This window comes from Lontra canadensis, unplaced genomic scaffold, assembly GCF_010015895.1.
Source record: "Lontra canadensis isolate GAN:19392208 unplaced genomic scaffold, GSC_riverotter_1.0 scaffold1, whole genome shotgun sequence".
In the NCBI taxonomy this organism is placed as follows: Eukaryota; Metazoa; Chordata; class Mammalia; order Carnivora; family Mustelidae; genus Lontra; species Lontra canadensis.
In genome coordinates, this window is record NW_022630995.1 from 120,805,465 (window position 1) to 120,821,931 (window position 16,467).

The window sequence follows — 16,467 nt, forward strand, 5'->3', positions numbered from 1 at the left end:
ATCTCCGAGTTTGTCTGCAAACATATGGCTGGTGGGAAACCCACATGCTGACAGAGGGTAGAGGAAGATGGAAAAAGCTAGGGAAAAGGGGGGTGCTCATGTCATGTCTGGCCCCAGATGACATGGTGGTGTCCAGCAGGGCAAACCCCCAAATGCCCCCAGCAGCTTCACAGAACTAACTCCTAAAGTTTGAAGCTGAGGTTCATACATGGGTCATGAGCACTCCAGCTAGCTCAGGGAAACATGACACAGGACATAATAAAGTCACAGCCTTGAGAGATATATATTTATGAAGCAATAGCTTTCTCCAAATATATTCTGATATGGAAAAAAATTCACTGATAAAACATGGATATTTTTTATTAAAAAGAAAGCCATACTTGTTGAATTAATAAATATTTATGGATTATCTACTTCATGCAAATGTATAGCTCTAGTCCCACCTGGGAGCTTGCAAAGAGTGTGGGTTATAATCAATGGATCAGTGATAGGACGGAATGTAGGCTAAGGGCTAAGAGAGTCATTCTATTTAGAGAGGCTTATTAAGGAAGTCCACTGAGAAGATGCTTTTAGCCAACACCAGAAAGACAGACCCAGTGAATTCATCTGGAAGAAGAGTCACAGAGCAATTCGATTTCTCATTTTTTTTTCATTTTTTCCATTTTTATTATCTCTCATTTCTTTTTTTTCTTTTAATTTTTATTAACATATAATGTATTACTACCCCAGAGGTACAGGTCTGTGAATCGTCAGGCTTACACACTTCACAGCACTCAATATAGCACATACCTTCCCCAATGTCCATAACCCTGCCACCCTCTCCCTACCCTTCTCCCCCTGGCAACTCCCAGTTTGTTTTGTGAGATTAAGAGTCTCTTATGATTTGTCTCCCTCCCAATCCCATCTTGTTTCATTTTTTCCTTCGTTACCCCCCAAACCCCTCACTTTGCCTCTCAAATTCCTCATATCAGGAAGATTATATGATAATTGTCTTTCTCTGATTGACTTATTTCGCTCAGCATAATACCCTCAAATTCCATCCACATCATTGCAAATGGCAAGATTTCATTTCTTTTGATGGCTGCATAGTATTCCATTGTGTATATATACTACCTCTTCTTTATCCATTCATCTGTTGGTGGACATCTAGGTTCTTTCCATGGTTTGGCTATTGTGGACATTGCTGCTATAAACATTCAGGTACACATGCCCCTTCGGATCACTACATTTGTATCTTTAGGGTAAATACCCTGTAGTGCAATTGCTGGGTTATAGGGTAGCTCTATTTTCAACTTTTTGAGGAACCTCCATGCTGTTTTCTAGTGGCTGCACCAGCTTGCATTCCCACCAACAGTGTAGGAGGATTCCCCTTTCTCTGCATCCTTGCCAGCATCCGTCATTTTCTGACTTGTTAATTTTAGTCATTTTGACTGGTGTGAGGTGGTATCTCATTGTGGTTTTGATTTGTATTTTCCTGATGCTGAGTGATGTAGAGCACTTTTTTATGTGTCTGTTGGCCATCTGGATGTCTTCTTTGCAGAAACATCTGTTCATGTCCTCTGCCCATTTCTTGATTGGATCATTTGTTCTTTGGGTGTTGAGTTTGATAAGTTCTTTATAGATTTTGGATACTAGCCCTCTATCTGATATGTCGTTTGCAAATATCTCCTCCCATTCTGTCAGTTGTCTTTTGGTTTTGCTGGTTGTTTCCTTTGCTGTGCAAAAGTTTTGATCTTGATGAAGTCCCAATAGTTCACTTTTGCCCTTGCTTCCCTTGCCTTTGGCTATGTTTCTAGGAAGAAGTTGCTGCAGCTGAGGTCAAAGAAGTTGCTGCCTGTGTTCTCCTCAAGGATTTTGATATATTCCTTTCTCACATTGAGGTATTTCATCCATTTTGAGTCTATTTCTGTGTGTAGTGTAAGGAAATGGTACAGTTTCATTTTTCTGCATGTGGCTGTCCAATTTTCCCAATACCATTTGTTGAAGAGGCTGTCTTTTTTCCACTGGACATTCTTTCCTGCTTTGTCAAAAATTAGTTGACCATAGAGTTGAGGGTCTATTTCTGGGCTCTCTATTCTGTTCCATTGACCTATGTGTCTGTTTTTCTGCCAGTACCATATTGTCTTGATGATGACAGCTTTGTAATAGAGCTTGAAGTCTGGAATTGTGATGCCACCAACTTTGGCTTTCTTTTTCAACAGTCCTCTGGCTATTCAAGATCTTTTCTGGTTCCATATAAATTTTAGGATTATTTGCTCCATTTCTTTGAAAAAAATTGATGGTATTTTAATAGGGATTGCATTAAATGCATAGATTGCCTTAGGTAGTATAGAAATTTTCACAATATTTTTCTTCCAATCCATGAGCATGGAACATTTTTCCATTTCTTTGTGTCCTCCTCAATTTCTTTCATGAGTACATTATAGTTTTCTGAGTGCAGATTCTTTGCCTCTTTGGTTAGGTTTATTCCTAGGTATCTTACCATTTGGGGAGCAATTATAAATGGGATTGACTCCTTAATTTTTCTTTCTTCTGTCTTGTTGGTGTATAGAAATGCAACTGATTTCTGTGCACTGATTTTATATCCTAACACTTTACTGAATTCCTGTACAAGTTCTAGCAGATTTGGAGTGGAGTCTTTTGGGTTTTACACATAAATTATCATATCATCTGCAAAGAGTGATAGTTTGACCTCTTCTTTGACAATTTGGATGCCTTTAATTTCTTTTTGTTGTCTGATTGCTGAGGCTAGGACTTCTAGTACAATGTTGAATAGCAATGGTGATAATGGACATCCCTGTCATGTTCCTGACCTTAGAGGAAAAGCTCTCAGCTTTTCTCTATTGAGAATGATATTCACTGTGGGTTTTTCGTAGATGGCTTTGATGATATTGAGGTATGTACCCTTTATCCCTACACCTTGACGAGTTTTGATCAGGAAAGGATGCTATACTTTGTCAAAGAGGAGAGGTAGGTTGGGGCCAGAGTAGTTGGGTGATGGGTATTAAGGAGGGGACATGTGGTGATGAACCCTGGGTGTTACAAGCAACTAATTAATCATTGACCATTACCTCAAAAACTATACCTTGGCTAACTGAATTTAAATTATAAATGTGAAAAAATTAAACAAAAAAAAAGAAAGGTGAGCTATTACAATAAATATCACAAAAATACAAAAGATTGTTAAAGAGTACTATGAACAAATAGAGGCCAACACCTTGGACAACCTAGAAGAAATGGATAAGTTCCTAAAAACAATCTAGAATGAACAGTGAAGGGAAAAAAAAATCTGAACAGACTGATCACTAGGAAAAAGATTGATTTGATAGTCAAATCCTCCCAAGAAACAAATGCCCAAGCCCAGACAGTTTCACTGAGGAGTTCAACCAGACAGTAGAAGAATTAATACCAACCCTTCCCAAACTGATTTTTAAAAAGGAGAGAAGGACATGCATCCAAACTTATTTTATGAAGGCAGCATTACCCTGTTACCAAAACAAGACAATGATGCTACAAGAAAAGGAAAGCCAATATCCCTCATGAGCAGAGATGCAAAAATCCTCAACAAATTATTGGCAACATTAATTCAGCAATACATCTGGAGAATCACACAACATGATCCAGTGGGATTTATTCCAGGGATGCAAGGATGATTCCGCATCTGCACATCCACCAATAGCAAACATCACCTTAACAAAATAAAAGATAAAAATCCTAGGACTCTTACAATAGATGCAGAAAGAACACTTGACAAGATTCAATATGCATTTATGGTAAAGACTCTAAACCATCTGGTATTGAGGGAACATACCTCAACCAAGCAAAGACTCTGTATGAAAATCCCACAATTGACATTATACTTGAAGGTGAAATGCTGAAAACTCTCCCACTACCAGCAAGAACAAGATAGAGATGCCCACTCTTTCCACTTTCATTGATTATCATATTGAAAGCCCTAGCTGAACCATTTAAACAAACAAACAAACAGAGATATAAAATCTAAATAGGAAAATAAAATGGTCACTATTTGCAGATGACATGATACTATATGTAGAAATCCCTAGAGTCGACAAAAAATAAATTTTCTTATTAACAAATAAATTTGAATACATCAGGATAAACAAATTCAGTAAAGCTGCAGGATACAAAGTCAATATATGGAGACATGTCACATTTCTTTTTTTTAAAGAATGTATTTACTTCACACTGAGAGAGACAGAGATAGAGAGAGAGAGAGAGTACAATCAGAGGAAGCAGCAGAGAGTCAGAGAAAATCAGACTCTCTGCTGAGCAGAGAGCCCAATGCCAGACTCATTCCCAGAACCCCAGCATCAAGACCTGACCTGAAGACAGACTCTTAACCGATGGAACCACCCAAGTGTCCCAACTTGTATTTCTATATTTCTATATACTGATGACAAATTTTCACAAAGAGAAAAGAAATAAATGCCATTGACAATTGCATTAAGAAAAAAAAAAAACTAGGAATAAAAGTAACCAAGAATGAGAAAGACCTGCTATACTGAACACATGGTGGAAAAGGAAGGAAAAATATGTGCATGTTGGTGGGTGAATGTATGGGCCAAAGATTTGGAAGATGACTCAAATAAATGGAAGCATATGTCATTCTCATTAACTGGAAGAGTTAATAATGTTAACATATCCACCATACCCAAGGCAACCTGGAGAAAGAAGAAGAGAGAGAGAGTCCAAGATGGCAGAAGAGTATGACACCTTCATTTCATCTGGCACAAAGAATTTAGCTAGAGAGTTATCAAACCATTCTGAACACCTGCAAACTCAAGCAGAGATCCAAGAAAAGAGTAACTGCAACTCTAGAAACAGAAAAGTAACCACTTTCCACAAGGTAGGAGGTACAAAAAAGTGAGTCTAAGCTGATAGATGGGAAGATAAACCCTAGGGGGAGGGAGCCTCTGTCAGCCAGCTATTGCTAAGTGCTAGGGGCTGCAAAACACAAAATTGGAATTTTAGAAGTCTGCTTTGGTGAGGGGTGTCACTCTGGCGACTGGGTAGGGGGTGGAACCCTCGATGGGACAGTGTGGTCTCAGGATCCTTGGGGTCCCAGGAAGACCAAGGGCACTTGAGGGCAGCAAAGCTCCCAGGTATCGGAGCAGGGAAGCCAGATGCAAAGAGTAATCCCAGGAGTGGACTCTAAGCTGGAGTTTGCCATAAACTGTGATTCACAGCACAGTCTGGCCACTGCTCTTTGAGAAGGGGCCCAAGAAGCAGAACAACTGGGGAGAGCCCCCTTCCTCCCCCAGGAGGAATGGTGCCTGAGCATGCTGCAGGAGTCTGATGTGTTTGGAGATGCCAAACTGAATTTTGTGTCAGAGACAGAAATGCTTGGTCACAGGTCTGGTGAGCATGGAGTGTGGACAGAGACCAGGGAGACATGAAGGACTGACCACTTTTCTGTGAGAGAACACTGAGGAATGGGGGCCTGAGCTCTCAACTCTAGGCCAGAGATAGGGAGACCACCATGTTCATTCTCATCCCAAAAGATTGGGATCATTCCCTGCATATTTTCAGACCACTATGCTTTGAAAATGAAACTCAATCACAACAGGAAAGATGGAAAGAAACTCAAATACATGGAGGCTAGAAAGCATCCTACTAAAGAATGTATGGGTCAACCAGTCAATTCAAAATGAATTTTAAAAATTCATGGAAACATAGGAGAATGAAAACACAATCATTCAATATCTTTGGGATGCAGCAAAGGCAGTCCTAAGAGGGAATTATACAGCACTACAAGCCTTTCTCAAGAACCAAGAAAGGTCTCAAATGCACAACCTAACCCCACACCTAAAGGAGTTGGAGGAAGTGTAGGATAGAAAGCCTAAACCCAGAAAAAGAAGAGAAATAATAAAGATTAGAGGAGAAATCAATGAAGTAGAAACCAAAAGAATAGTAGAACAAATCAACGAAACTAGGAGCTGCTTCTTTGAGAGAATTAATAAGATTGATACACCCCTGGCCAGACTTCTCAAAAAGGAAACAGAAAGAACCCAAATCAATAAAATCATGAATCAAGAAGGAGTGATCACAGCCAACACCAAAGAAATACAAACAATTATAAGAACATAGGATGGCAACTCTATGTCAACAAATCAGACAGTCTTGAAAAAATGGATGCATTCCCAGAAACATAGAAATGACCAAAACTGAACCAGGAAGAAAAGGAAACCTGAAGAGACTCATAATCAGCAATGGAATTGAACCACTCATCAAAAATCCCCCAGGAAACAAGAGACCAGGGCCAGATGGCTTCCCAGGGGAATCCCACCAACATTTAAAGGAGCTTTAATACCTCTTCTTCTGAAACTTTTCCAAAAAATAGAACTGGAAGGAAAACTTCCAAACCCTTTTGATAAGGCCAGCATTACCTTGATCCCAAAACCAAAGACCCCACCCAAAAGGAGAATTACAGACCACTATCCCTGATGAATATGGACGCAAAAATTCTCACCAACATACTAGCCAATAGGATCCAACAGCCCATTAAAAGGATGATTTACCGCTACCAAATCGAATTATTTCCAGTTTGACAACAGCAAATCAATCAATGGAATCCACTATATTAATGGAAGAAAGAACAAGAACCATAGGATCCTCTCAATAGATGCAGAAAAAGCATTTGACAAATAAATGCATCTCTTCTTGATCAAAACTTTTCCCCATGGAGGGATAGAGGGTACATACCTCCACATCATGAAGGCCATTTATGGGAAAATCACAGAGAATATAATTCCCAGTGGGGAAAAACAGAGCTTTTCTCTTCAGGTAAGGAACATGACAGGGATGCCCATTCTCATCACTATTGTTCAATAAAATACAGAATTCCTAGCCTCAACCATCAGACAACAAAAAGAAATAAAAGGCTTCCGAATCAGCAAAGAAGTCAAACTCTCAACCTTTGCATGCGATAGGGTACTTTCTGTGGAAAACCCAAAATTCTCCACCTCAAAATTCCTAGAACTGAAAGAGAAATTAAGGATCTCTTAATGTATAATTGTATAATTGTACCCAAAACCATAAGATACTTAGGAATCCATCTAACCAAAGAGGCAAAGGATCTGTACTCAGAAACCCATACCATAGTCATGAAAGAAAAAGAGGAAGACAAAAAGAAATGGAAAAACATTCCATGCTCATGGATTGGAAGAAAAAATGTGAAAATGGCTATGCTGCCCAGAATAATCCACATATTCAACGCATACCCTATCAAAATACCATCCACATTTTTCACAGAACTAGAATAAATAATCCCCAAATTTGTATGCAAGTAGAAAAGACACAGAATAGCCAAAGGGATGCTGAAAAAGAAAACCAAATCTGGTGGCAACACAATTGCAGACTTCAAGCTCTATTTCAAAGCTGTGATCATCAAGACAGCACAGCACTGACGTGGCACCTGGGTGGCTCAGTGGGTTAAGCCTCTGCCTTCAGCTCAGGTCACGATCTCAGGGTCCTGGGATGGAGCCCCACATCAGGGCTCAGCAGGGAGCCTGCTTCCCTCTCTCTCTCTGCCTCTCTGCCTACTTGTGATCTCTGTCAAATAAATAAAATCTTAAAAAAAAAAAGACAGTACAGCACTGGCACAAAAGTAGAACCCATAAATCAATGGAACAGAATGGACACTCAACTCTAGAGTCAATTAATCTAACTCAAGGCAGGAAAGAATGGCAGGTGGCGGGGGGGGGGGACTCTCTTCAACAAATGGTGCTGGGAACATGGGACAACCATATGCAGAATAATGAAACTGGACCATTGCCTTATACCATATACAAAAAATAGACTCCAAATGGATGAAAGACCTCAATGTGAGAAAGGAATTCATCCAAATCCTTGAGGAGAACAGAGGCAGCAACCTCTTTGACATCAGCCACAGCAACTTTTTACTAGATACGTCCCCAAAGGCGAGGGAAACAAAAGCAAAAATGAACTGTAGGGATTTCATCAAGATAGCAAACTTTTACACAGCAAAGGAAAGAGTCAGCAAAATCAAAAGACAACAAACAGAACGAGAGAAGATATTCTCAAATGACATATCAGATAAAGGCTAGTATCCAAAATCTAGAAAGAACTTCCCAAACTCAACACCTGCAGGATAAAATAATCCAATCAAGAAATAGGCCAAAGACATAAACAGACATTTCTCCAATAAGACATCCAAATGGACAACAGACACATAAAAAACTGCTCAACATCCCTTGACATTAGGAAAATACAAATCAAATCCATAATGAGATAACAACCTTACACCAGTCAAAATGGCTAAAATGAATGTCATCAGAAACGACAGTTGTTCGTGAGGATGTGGAGAAAGGGGAACACTTTTATACTGTTGGTGGGAATGCAAGCTGGTGAAGCCACCCTGGAAAACAGTGTGAAGTTTGCTCAAGAAGTTGAAAATAGAGCTATCCTACAACCCTACAATTGCACTGCTGGGTATTTACCCCAAAGATGCAAATGAAGTGATCTGAAGGGGCACCTGCACCCCAGTATCTATAGCAGCGATGCCCACAAGAGCCAAAGTATGCAAAGAACAGACATCCATCGACAGATGAAAGGATATATATGGATATATACGCCATTGAATATTACGCAACCAGCAAAAAAATGAAATCTTGCCATTTGCAATGACATGGATAGAACTAGAGAGTATTATCCTAAGTGAATAAGTCAATCAGAGAAGGACAATTATCATATGATCTCACTGATATGTGGAATTTAAGAAACAAGACAGAGGATCATAGGAGAAGAGGGGAAAAAAAAGGGAAGGAGGATGAAACCAGAGAGGGAGTCAAAGCAAAAGAGACAATCTCAGGAAACACACTGAGGGTTTCAAAGATTTTATTTATTTATTTGACAGAGAGATCACAAGTAGGCAGAGAGGCAGGCAGAGAGAGAGTGGGGGAAGCAGGCTCCCTGCTGAGCAGAGAGCCTGGTGTGGGGTCGATCCCAGGAACCTGAGATCATGACCTGAACTGAAGGCAGATGCCCAACCCACTGAGCCACCCAGGCACCCCACAAACTGAGGGTTTCTAAAGGAGAGGAAGGTGAGGGAATGGGGTGGCTGGGTGATAGGCATGGGGAGGGTATGTGCTGTTGTGACCACTGTGTGCTGTGTAAAACAGAAGGATCTCAAACCTGTACCCCTGAAACAAATAACACATTATATGATCATAATAAAAAGAAGCGAAAGAAAAACATTTAGAATACAAATGTAAACTAAGTAAAAATGAATAATCTCATTGATAAGAAAGAAGAAAGAAGGAAAGAAGGAAAGAAAGAAAGAAAGAAAGAGCGAGCAAGCAAACAAGCAACTAAGCGATATGGAGTAACCACACTCCAATTTCAAGCTAGATGACAAAGCTGTTGTCATCAAAACAGTATGGTACTGGCAAAAAAACAGACACTCAGGTCAATGGAACACAACAGAAAGCTCAAAAACTGATAATCATACTACTTTTGGCAAAGATTATTCATTCTTATATTAAAGGCATGTTTAAACTTAGCTCTGATAGGATTATTAACTCTGAATGGGAATTAATAATATTTATGTCCTGTTCCAATGTTTGCTTCCAATAGATGCATTTTTAAAACCCGCTGTTTTATATACATATATATTATAAAATAAGAATGATTTAGAATCCACACTTTTAGGAAAAATTAAATGCAGTTTAATAAACTTACCACAGAAAAGGAATATAGATATCCATCATCACAACTGAGATCATCACAAAAGAAGTCAATCAGACACAATCTGGTATCTGATGGAAGAATATAATACTACTTAAGTAGTTCTGCCCAAATATTCAACATGTTGAAAGCTATAGATCCTGCTACTCATTTACAAAAACACAGTTTTCAGACTTAAGTCCTAACAAAGAGTATGAAGATGTTGCCAATGAAGTCCACAATGCATATGACTGACCGGAAAAATATTTTCCAACAAATAAATGGTAAGACCAGAAGGAAGGAAGGAAGGAAGGAAGGAAGGAAGGAAGGAAGGAAGGAAGGAAGGAGAGAAAGAAGAAAAAAATAGAAATAATGAAAGAAAGAAAGAAAGAAAAGAAAGAGAGAGAAAGAAAGGGAGGGAAGGAGGGAGAGAAGGAGGAAGGAAGGAAGAAAGAAAGGAAGGGAGAAAGAAAGAAACCTCAGAAACTAACCCACACATGTATGGTCTTAATTTATGACACAGCAACAGAAAATATACAATGGGGAAAGGACTGTGTCTTCTGTGAATGGTGCTGGAGAAACTGGACACTAAATGCAGAAGAATGTGACTTTCTTACATCATACATACAAATTATGAATGGATGAATGACTTGAACATAAGAACTGAATCCATAAACCTCCAAGAAGAAAACACAGGTAGTAAGTTTCTCAATATTGGTTTTGGGGAAGCGTCTTTTACATCAGACATAAAAAGCAAAGGCAACAAAAAGAAAAATAAACAAGTGGAAGGACATAAAACTGAAATTTTTCCATGACAAAGAAACCATCAAACCCTAAAAGGCAACCTCCCCAGTAAGAAAAAATATCTGCACATCCTATGTGTGATAAGAGGCTAATATCCAAAATATACAAAACACTCCTCCAAATCCAAACCAAAACTGAATTAAAACTGGGGAGAATATGTGAATAGATACTTTCCAAAGATGGAGTACAGGTGGCCACCAGACACAGAAAAAGTTGTTCAACATCATTAATTGTCATCAGGAAAACATAAGTCAGAAGTGCAATCAGCTATCATCTCACAACTGAGGGAATGGCAATCATACCAGAGACAGACACCAGGTGTGGTCAAGGGTGTGTACACAAAGGGACCCTGTGCACTGCTGGTGGGAATGGAAATTGGTGTGGCCACTGTGACAGATGCTGCAGAGGTTCTGGGGAAAAAACAAACACAACTACCATATGACCCAGTAATTGCTCTACTGAGTATTTCTTTGGAGAACACTAAAACACTCCCTCCAAAAGAGAGATGCACTCTCATGTTCACTGCAGCATTATTCATAATAACCAGACATGGAAACATTGACCTTGAGAGCATAATGCTAAGTCACTCAGACACAGAAAGACAAACACCAGAGGCTCTCATGGACATTCTACACGTAATCCAAAAAGTACTGAATGCACACATACAGTACAACAGATGTGGTTGATGACACAGATTGGTGGTTGCCAGATTCAGGGAAGGGGGGAAAGGGGTGAAGGTGGTCCAAGGTGCCATGTTTGAGTAATAAAATCTTCAAGTCATGGAATGTTCTGTGCAGCATAGATATAAAAGCTAACCCTGTAGGATGGGGTACAGGCTTCCTTGCTACTTGAATGTACAGTGTTCCTAGGAAACCTTGCACAGCAGAAATGATGTACACTGAAAAGGGAATGACTATTCATTTCTACAGAAAAATGAGTGAACATGTCAGACATGAAAAGTTCCTTCTTTTTGGCCCTTCTTAGGCCTCAGGACACAACATCCTAACGGATACCCAAAATAAATGGAGATAAAACACAGCAGATGCTCACAGACAAAATTCAAAGTTCTGGTGGCTGGTTGAGGAGACCAATGCCCAAGAAGGAGCTGGTTGGGTACACACCACCTCTGTTGTGGTTCCCCACAAAACAGATGCTGACTGCGATGCCCACTTTTTGACTTTTTTCATAAGAGGGAAATCCTCTTCAGGTTTCTTCCTGATACTAGAGCTGGGTAATAACATACATCTTTTCAAAAAGCCAAGTGTCTTACCATGATCTTTGAGAAAAGTGTGAAGACTTGTACATGAAAGTTGCTGAGGGGGTAGAAGTTCAACGTTCTCCCAGACACAAACATCAGCATGTTCACTGTGAAAGGCAAATTCCTCAGCAGATGGAACATGGAACACCTTCTACCCCCAGAAACCTCCTCCTTCACCTCACTGGGGACAACCCACAGGAGCTGGGAGTTACCACAGTTCCTCCTTTCTCCCATTCCCAATACCGAACCCATTGGCAAATCCTGTGAGTTCCATCTTTGACAGGTACCCAGAATAGGATTCACCCCTCCTTCCAAGGCCACCTGTCTGGTTCACACTGGAGCCCATCTCTTGCCCGAGTTCCCGGAAAAGTTTCATCATTGTCCTCTCTTGGCCATCCTCAACCCTTTGGCTTCTGTTCTCAACACTGTAGCCAGGATAGCCCAGTGAAACAGCGTCCGTGGGGTCATGGCCCTGCAATGGCTCTCTGTCACCCTACTGTCACCTCCCTGAGGTCATGTCCTAAGCTGTCTACTGTGGCCAGATGGCCTTTCTGCTGCTCCTGGATATATCTGGTATGCTCCTGCCCCAGGACCTTTGCATACAATTTCCCTTCCATTTAGAAGGTTCTTGATGTGACATCACTCACCTTCTTTCGAAGGTAACTTAAGCTTCACCTTCCTAGTGAAGTCCCACCTGGACCCTTCATGAATAACAAGTACCACTGCCACTTCCCCATCAGCACCACAGCCCTGTCTCTTGCTTTCTATTTCCAGAGCAATTATCACAGTCACCAATCTATCTCGGCAAGGGAGAAATGGAGGCTTACTTGGGTGGTTTAACCACGAACTCCCTCCAATTTCCCAGACCAGAGCCCTGAGGGAAAATGTGATCAGAGCTCTTCCACAGCCAGGATGCCCGGGACAAGGGGTCCACCTACAGAACCTTGAAGACCATCAGGGAAATGAGCCATAAGAGGAAACCACTTGCACATGAAACCTGAAAACACCTTCCTCAATTCCATGTGAGCACACACACTTCCTACCTTTGCCTGATGTGCTCATCTGATAAAGCTGAGCAGAGAATCATCCCAGGGTCCAAATCTCCCTCTGGCCAAGGAAGGGATGCCTGGGAAACAGACATTTCTCCTCCCTGCACCAGCTACCTGGGATAGGCAACTAGCATCCTCCTGGGGTGGGTCAGAATGGTGCACCTGTCCCTCTTTCCTGGGATGTCATCACAAACCAGGCTTTGCTGTGCATATTTCAGGAAGGAACCTGCAGCAACAGCAGCAGCGGGACTCCCAGGTTCGGTCTCAGTCTCACACGGCAGGCCCCATGTGGAACTAGAGCTTCAAGGAGACTGGTGTGCCATGTGTCTTGGAACCTAATGGCAAGAGCTGAGATTTCATTCCAAATGAAAAGTGTCCTCTTCCACACAGCACAGGAAAGTGGAGGATTTCTCAGGGGTGTGGCTCTGGAAGAATTGCTTCTGCTGACTGAATTCAAAAACACCAGACCAGACACCTGTGGTGCCTCATCTGAGGAAGCAAGGGGCACACTAGGCAAGAATCCATAATGCTGCCTGTGGGCTACTTCCCACCAAGCCCTCTGCTGAGAGGCGGGCTTAAGAATCCAACAGGAAACAAGTTTTGTATCACAGGGGCAGCAGAAGAGTTGGCCAGGGAGCAGAGCCCTGTCCCTGGAGCAAGCTGACCTGTGCATCAAGAGTGATGGCCCACTGCCATGGCCTCACAGTCTCCCAGCTATCTGATCTGACTACCCTGCCAGGCTCACACCTGATGACACAGTGACTCCTAAGATCCAGAGACTGCTTTCCACCCCAGCTCAAAGCTACTCACAGAGAAGCAAAGTCCAGTCTCAGAAACATGCTCATCATTAGCTCTGGAATTCTCTGGGTTTGTCTACACTGGCCCACCCAGGTGTCCCTTCCAAATCATTCCTCCAGTGTCTTAGGGTTTCAAGCCACCTTGGAGCCACTTGCCCTTCAAAAGTCAGGAATGGGTCTATTTAGGCAGAGCAGCCAAGTGACTCTGTGCAGGAAACTCAGACAACATCCTACCTGAACACCAACGCTCCCAAGTCCAAGCTTCAAACCCTCACTCCCTGGGCAAGAGCACCACATCAGCATGAACACTGCTCTTTTAAATTTCTTGTTTCCCATTCTTTAAAATAAGAAACCAAGCTCCAGTCACCACTTTATTTTTCCTTCAGAAAAGTAAGGGAAAAGACAGAATAAAACACTACATGTGCACAGCACACTTCTATTCAAATAGAATTCCTTGTTCTTTCTCATATGGGCAGCCCGACATTACCCATACTAATGAGAGATACCACAAGTTCAGTCCTCATATATATATTGGACCTTATATTTTTCCTTTTGATATTGGTATCCCAAAGTCAATGTCTACATTGCTTTCTAAAATAACAAAAATAATAATGGCATGGTCACATAAATGTCTGAATCTCCATAACCAGGTGACATGGATCTGGTTCGGATAAGGATGAAGACAAAACCTCCTCCCATGAAGCAAAGCCCACAGCTTTCGGGACCCTGACACACCTCACAGGTGAAGAGCTCCTTTGCTCCATGGAGTTGTCTGAGTGCAAAGAATACAAGCACCCTCCAGGGTTCATTCTGTTTTCTTCATAAATTTCCCAGTTCAACTTGTAAGTGTTTTACCAGGTCAGGTTTCAGAGCCCAGGATGGGCCACCAGGTGAGCAGCAATCACTCCCTACCCCACAGCCAAGGAAGGCTAACAGGGGTTTGTGTTCCACTGGGAACAAAATGAGCCACTCCCCAGGCTCCTAAACAATGTACACTCCTCCTTCATTTCTCTCCCTCACAAAGGGCACTGCACCCTGTTACAGCTCTGAGTCTGTGCTTTTTAAAAAAAAAAAAAATCCTTTTTTAAAAAAGATTTTATTTATTTATTTGACAGAGAGAGACACAGCAGGAGAGGGAGCACAAGCAGGGGGAGTGGGAATGGGAGAGGGAAAACCTGGCTTCCCGCCAAGCAGGGAGCCCAATGCATGGCTCAATCCCAGACCCTGGGATCATGACCTGAGCCAAAGGCAGATGCTGAAAACACAGTCACCCAGGTGCCCCTTAAAAATAATTTTGAATATCAGAAAGTGGTTCACGGAAGAGAAAAATATGAACCCCCACAAAGGATTCTTTGACTATTTCAGAAGGCTGTTTTCCCATTGTTTAATTAAAACAGGAAAAAGAAACACACAGATGCCCCTTCCACTAGCAGGTCTGATCCACTTCAGTGACTGGAAGAAAAGCAGGAAGTAAAAGAGGAACAGATGTTCTGATGACCTGTCATTTCCACCATCTAACTTTTGAAACTTCACCCACATACAAAGAACGAAGCACAAACCAACATCTTCACTGGTAACATGGGCAAGTCTGAATTGGAGTGACAGGGAGAGATGATGAGGTCATGTGTGTTGGCTGAGGCTGGTGGCACAGAAGAAGGTGCTCTGCCAACTCCCCACCTGTGCTTTACCTGTCCTCAGCCAGGAACATGCTTACAGCCCTGACCTGTCACAACTGTCACACAGAGGACACACAGCCACCCCTGGAGCCAGCCCTGCTCACTCATTACTGCAGAATGCATTCTACTCTCCTCCAGAACCCATCAGCTCTACCCAGACTTGGAACTCCCCTATCTGCTACAAAGCTCCAAGATCCTCCCCCCACTTCTTCCAAATTACCCTGGCCCAAGTCTTTCATGAGAAAGTGAGAAGGCTACCTCCTAAATGGTTAACACCTCTATTCCTCTTCTGTCATATTTCTCTCCATTTAACTTTCTGCCTGGGCAAACTGTAAGTAACATATCAATGGAACATGAACACGCTCTGAGAGCTGAATCTTCATTGCAGCTTTCTGAGGACTCATTATGCAGTAAGACACTAGTGTATCCTACATCACTGTGTTTGAAAACTATCATCTACATAATAGGAGAGTGAAAAATCACTCTATTTTTGCCTCACTCTTCATGAAACAGAACATCTTTTTCTTTTCTTCATTGACAAATTCCAGTTAGTTTCCATGCAGTGTTAATTCCTTTGCTTCAGGGGTAAGATTTCATTATTCCTCACCTGCATAGAATAGCCAGAGTTCATCACAACAAGTGCCCTCCCTAACAGCCAGCACCCATTCAACCCTTCCCCCCCAACACCTGCCTGCTAGCAACCCTCGGTTTGTGCTCTGAGGTTGTGTCTGTTTTCTCATTTGCCTATCTTCCTCCCCCCGCCACTATATTCATCCATGTTCTTTCTGAAATGCCAGAGTAGTGAAGTCAGTGGGTATTTGTCTTTCCTTACAGAATTTGATTACCTTAATCCACTCTGGATGCATCCGCATCCTTGCAGATGGTAAGAATTCATTCTTTGTGAAGCTGGGTCCTACTCCATTGTATATCTATCTCCCACATCTTTTTCCTCCATTCATCAGTGAACAGATGCTAGGGCTTCCTTCATAGTTTTGCTATGGTTGATAAAGCTGCTATAAACATCACGGTGCTTGGACCCCCCTGAATGTGCATTTTTGTGCCCTTTGGGTAAATACCTAACAGTGCAATTGCTGGATCCTAGGGTTGTTCAATTCTTAGCTTTTGAAGGAACCACCATACTCTGTTCCAGAGTGATTGTAGCAGCCTGCATGCCCACC

At 41.7% G+C, this 16,467-nt stretch overlaps 1 pseudogene; it reads right to left on the reverse strand.

The window, feature by feature from the left end:
* LOC116868661 overlaps positions 1–16,161 on the reverse strand; it is a 30,727-nt pseudogene extending 14,566 nt beyond the window's left edge.
* Between the last annotated feature and the right edge of the window lie 306 nt (positions 16,162–16,467).